A 5958-nucleotide genomic window follows, 5' to 3' on the forward strand; every position below is an offset into this window, starting at 1 on the left:
GATACGATATATTGCGATACTAAAAGCCAGACGATATTTGTGTTTAGGACTGAATTTAATTAAGAAAAATCACAGTAAACAGTCCAAACTGTTAAATGCTTGACATGAGCCATGTAAAACAAAAACACTCTCTAAGTTCAAAATGAGAGAAATTAACATCTGCCTTATGAGAAGTCATGTCAAATAAACAAATAAAAACTACTTTACTGAAATATCAACTATTTCTTTAACATGAAAAAAGGTAAACAATGTAACACTGAGGCCTTACTTACTAAGTACTATGATTGTAAAGTACTTATCCAAAAACTGCTCTATGAAGCATCAAAACAAAGCACTTTTCATGTGATCTTAACATCTCATTTACATATCTCTTTCCCAGATCTTCTGCTATGGCAGTCTAAATGTCCCTTACTGTCGGTGTATCATCAACACTTTCTTGTGCACCCATCACAAGCTTGGCATGAAGAGGAGCAATGATGGACAGGGTTGGCATACTCTCCTCTGACATCACCAGGGTGGCGTCTTTCATAGGCTTGAGTGCCCTGACAACTTCTTCTGCACATGTGATGTCAGACTCACTTAATGTGAAAATTTATTTTTCACTCTTCCTAACTTCTGCAGAAAGCAGAGCCGCACAGATGGCTGGTTGCGGTTCTAAAACTCGTTCTATCATCATAGGAGCTGTTCAATCTTGTAATTATGTCCGTGATGAATCTGTGAGCTGGTAGCTGAAGGAGGCACTGTTTCTGCTTCAACTGATTGCTGGCTGTGGTGCTGCGCCTGAAAAAGGCTGTTACACGTCGGATACTCCCGAGAAGTCGCACCACACATTGTATTTTCAGTGCTTTCTGTGAGGCGAGATTCAGACTGTGTGCAAAACATTGTATGTGCGTCATGCCTGCAAGTCTAGCCGCGAGAGCCATGTTTGGTGCATTATCGGTAACAACAACAAGGTCCTTTGCGTTCAATCCCCATTCAGCCACAGCGTCAGTTAGTAACGCTGCAATGTGTTCACCTGTGTGACTGCCATGCATGTCTCGAGTTTGTAGTACATGAGACTGAAGGTTCCACTGGTCCGTTATGTGATGTGATGTAACAGTTATGTACGATTCAGTGGCTCTCGAAGTCCAAGCGTCGCATGTCAAAGCAACTGTCTCTGCCGAGCTGAGAGAGCCCAGCACTGTCGCTTGGTACAACTTTGGCAGAGCGATGTCTGTGATGTGTTGTCGGGAAGGAACGGTGTAACGGGGCTCCAGCATTTTAATCATATTACAAAATCCTTTATTCTCCACAACACTCAGAGGGCGCATGTCTTTGCAAATAAAAACAAGTACTGACTGCGTTATTTTTGTTGCACGAGCTGAAGTTGCTGGTAGTTAACTTCTTCAATTGTCCGTTGAGCGGGATCACCTCGTTTCGTTTTAAAATTAGCATTTGACGCTACATCGCTATGATGTCTACACACGTGTGTTCGTAAATTTGTGGTGTTACCCGAATATTTGACTCTGGCGGTGCAGATTTTACAGACTGCATAGATCTTGTCATTGTCTTTACTGCCTTCTTTTGTCCTAAATCCAAAATAAGTCCACATATCAGCTTTGAAAGCTGCTGCGGCCGGTTGTATCCTCTCCTCTTTGGTCATCAGTTAGCTAGCACAATTGGCCACACATCCACTGTTCTATTTCGTTGATTTTTAGCAAACTAGACGCTTCTACAGTTATTGCGAGACCTCGTTTTTCCATAACGTAAAGGCGGTAAAAACTGCAAACAAGTGGCCAGAGTTAAAATTGCAAAATACAAAAGAAATTCACAGTAAATGCATGTAATTTTTTAATTAAAAAAAATCGATAACACTGATTTTGAATATCGATTCAGTATCATTACACGAAATATCACAATATTTTAATGTATCGATATTTTCTTACATCCCTATACGCTTTGCCTCTCCTTAGTGTGAAATGGACACAAGTATTTAAGTTGCAGTACCAGCAGGGGGCGATTATTTATTCACACCCAACCAGTCGCTACTGGCAAAGGAATGTAGGAAGTACAGTCCAGGTTACAGAAAATTAAAAAAAAAACTTACTTGAGTTTTTGATGCAGCTTTTTGATTGATGTAACTAGATTGTTTATGCATACTTCCATATGTTATGTCACCTTACTGTACTTGTATGCTGCTTTATTCCTGACCTATACTGTTCTTTAAATGTTCTTTTGTTTGACTACTGCTTTGTTCTTATACTTGTACATGACTCTTTGTTGATATGTCAAAATAAGCGCTGTATTGTTATATTGTTTGAGAATTTAAAATTTTTAAGAAGTACTGTCCAGGCACCTTCTTTGCCTGGTGAGATCGAGCTGGGTGTCTGATATGTCCTAGAATTGTCTTTATGTTGGTCGGAAATCAAATGTCTTCTTACTGCTGATACCGCAGCTTACTGCAACTTGTGAATGCGTGTCCATTTGACACTGCTGTGACACTGGATTGCTAAGGTAGCTACAACTCTCACAAAACTCTCAGAGACCAAAGATTAATTTAGGTGGTCTGTTTTTTTAAACACGTATCTCTTTAAGCGTAAACTGCCAGTGGCAACAGCACACAGTCAGACACAGTAGTGGATGGTGGTTTTAGCAGGGGATCACCGGTGTGTCTATGGAGCAAACCCAAAAACATACAAGGGAGAGACAGAACTGAATCTTTATTTTGGGTCTGATGACAAAATAGAAAATAAGAAAAGGCGAAACAAAGTTGACACTAAACTAAAACCTAAATTGGAAAAAAGTAACACTAACTATGAAACTGCACAGGAACACGCAAAACCATAAGTGTGAAACAATCCAAACATGCAACAGTGGGAAGCAAAATCTCTGTGAACTGACATGAAGACAGACGGCCCAACAGAGGACTTAAATACACAGAAGGTTAATGAGGGAAGTGGAAACGCCTGAGGAGACACAGCTGACACAAATGATCATGATGCTGCTGGAAAAAGTAAGTCATTTGAGGCTGTACCCAATTCAGCGACCGCACGCTTCGGAGTACGCGCAGTTCGCGTACTACGTACGGCACGTACGAGGAAGTACGACAAGTGCGGAAGTGAGGAGAAGGGTCTGGCTGCAGCCAGGTGCTCTTGAAATTAGAGGGGATTTACGCACAGTGGTAAATTCCCACAGTCTGCGCTTTGTGCTTGTAGTGTGTGTAGTTTTTGTTTTATACAGTTGTCAGTCAGGCATCTAATTAGGAAGAAAATTACACTCCAAAAGACAAAAACAACCCAGGCATAAGCCCAGTAAGCCAGGCAAGAAATTTATACTAGGGGAACATTCCCCCCCCAGCCCGTGGATATTTAGGGTGGAAGATACTATATGTTCATATACAGCAACATTGTTGATTATAAGCCAGTAGGAGACACAGGCTCCACTTCTTAGGTGTTTAAATGTCACAAACGAGGATAGACCTATCTCCATTCTAACTTTTTTGAAAAGGTGTATTACACTTCAGCATCCAGATCCACCACTGATGATACTGAAATAGCACTGAAAGACGATCAAAACCAGTACATAATTGTAACCCAAAGGACCTGACACGACTCAGAAGCTCACAGTTTGGTTTTTATTTTGTGACAGTGTCTGTGGCTTTTCCCTGCACCCTTCAGCATTTTGCAGTGCTCACTGCTCCGGTCTGCACTGGCTCTCTGCTCCTGCAGCTCTATCCTCCTCCTCTCCGGCCTAGCTGCTCTTGAAATAGTGAAGGCTGGTTTTCACAGCCAACGAGCATCATTTAGTCATGCCTAGACTAAATGATGCTTGTTGGCTGTGAAAACCAGCCTTCACTAGCATCAATGTATATTTTGTAGATTATTTAAATTTCCAGTACTGTTGCTTAACCGTGTAAGACCCAACCCATCAAAAAATGCCAGTTTACCTTTCGCAGCCTCGCTGTTCGTGGATTTTTTTGTGTGCAATTTTGCATGCTGCTTTTTTTTTAAAAAAGAGCGCAGTGTCCTGATTGGCTGTAGACCATTGTCAATCAGTTTTGTGCCATGTCTCCTGTACAGTACAGAATGTGTTCAGCTTGTTAAATTTACATAAATTCTCTGCGGCCTGCTGGAGCGGGGGGGCTAGGAGGAGGAGTTGGCCGTCCGACTGCGGTCTGGAGTGTGGGGCCTCCCTGCTGCTGCGGAGTCGGGGCGGTCTGCCTCTCCCCACCGCAGGGAAAAGGGTAACACCACCTGGGTCTGGGTGCAGTTCCCCCCTCCAGGTGCAAGGGTACCTAGACCCGGTTCGTAGAGTACGCTTGGGGAGTGTGATCGTGTGTACAGCGTCTCTTTATGTCTGTCTCCACGTTGGTTGAGTGTGGAGTAAGTGCATATGAGAGCATGAGGGTGGGAATGGATGTTTGTATCTGTGTGTGCCTGTATGTCTGTGTCTATATGTCAGGTTGGGTATCAGACGCCACCTCTCTGGGCACATCTCAGGCCCTCCAAGGTTTGGAGGCCTATCTCCCCCCACCACCACTTCCCCTGCCAGTGGCGGACTCCCTCAGACATCGGTGCGTTGGTGGTTCTTTGTGTCTGGGGATGGGCGTCCAGGTACACGCCGGCTCACTCCTTGGCGGCCGCTTATCGGGGCCTGGAGCCTGGGGCTCGCTCGGGCCACTTCGGAGGTGGGGTGCCCCCGGCCTCTCGGCGATCGTGGCTCAAGAGTTGGGTGTTCGCCTTGTAATCGGAAGGTTGCCGGTTCGAGCCCCGGCTTGGACAGTCTCGGTCGTTCTTTCCTTGGCTGTGGCTACATTGTAGCTGCCATCACCAGTGTGTGAATGTGTGTGTGAATGTGTGGATGACTGGATATGTAAAGCGCTTTGGGGTCCTTAGGGACTAGTAAAAGTGCTATATAAATACAGGCCATTTACCATTCACCATTTTAAAAAAACAAGCGCGTCCATGCTCACAGGTGTACACACGGGTGATCACACCCACAAACTACACCCTTTTTGGCTCCTACCTCAAAGCACACTGTGTGCTGTTGATCTTATGTGCTGCACAATAATGTTTAATATTTAGTATTTACTGTCATATTCCCATATATCATTGTGATGTTGTTTATTCTATTACTCTTGTTCTCTTCTGCTTGCTTTCTTTTTTCTTTCTCAACAGGTGATCCAGGTGATCGTTATATGCATTTTCTTTTTCTTTTTTTTTTTCTGCCCATTCTGTTGGTTTTTGTTTTTTGCCCTTCTCCCCCGTCCCTCTTCTCAGCTGTTTCTCTTTCCCTCTTTCTTTCTCCCCTTTCTCTTCTCCAGTCAAGTCTGTCCCGTGTTTAGCAAGTGAAAATAAAATAAACAATAAAAGGTGAATCAAATGGACCATTACGGCAAGGCTGGGATGGTCAATTTGGTAAAGTAAATCCGTTGGGCATCTTTCTTCGCCTTTAGACAATAATTCTGATGCAAAAGAGCCAAACGGGACAGGCAAAAAAAAAAAAAAAGATTTTACATAAATCTTCATTCACCAGCAGCGTGACTGTGAAGTGCTGCACTGTATGTTTCTAAGTTTTCTCCCCAACAAACACAACAATGTTGATGAATTCAATGGGGAGCCAATGCAGCTGTATTAGCAACGGTTTTTAGATGTGAGTATTTAGATGTTTTGGACAGAAGCCTTGCTGCAGTGTTTTGGACAATGTGCAAGTGGATCTGGAGTGGATGTGAACACCATCAGGGTGGGACAGCTGCTGTTCATTAAATGGTGTTCAGTGCAGTTATTGCATATATTTTATTAGGATCTAAAAAAGCTGAATCTCAACATAATTTGTGAAAATCTTATCATGTTAGCTTCAAAATTTGCAACCATAATTCCTGTAAAGGGAGAGGCAGCAAAACCAGAAAAACAGCTGCAGGTAGAGGCGGAGCAACACCTCAAATACAAGAAATTCAACATCATTTTCAAGAAGTGAAAG

Source organism: Maylandia zebra, linkage group LG3 (assembly GCF_041146795.1).
Source record: "Maylandia zebra isolate NMK-2024a linkage group LG3, Mzebra_GT3a, whole genome shotgun sequence".
Classification (NCBI taxonomy): domain Eukaryota; kingdom Metazoa; phylum Chordata; class Actinopteri; order Cichliformes; family Cichlidae; genus Maylandia; species Maylandia zebra.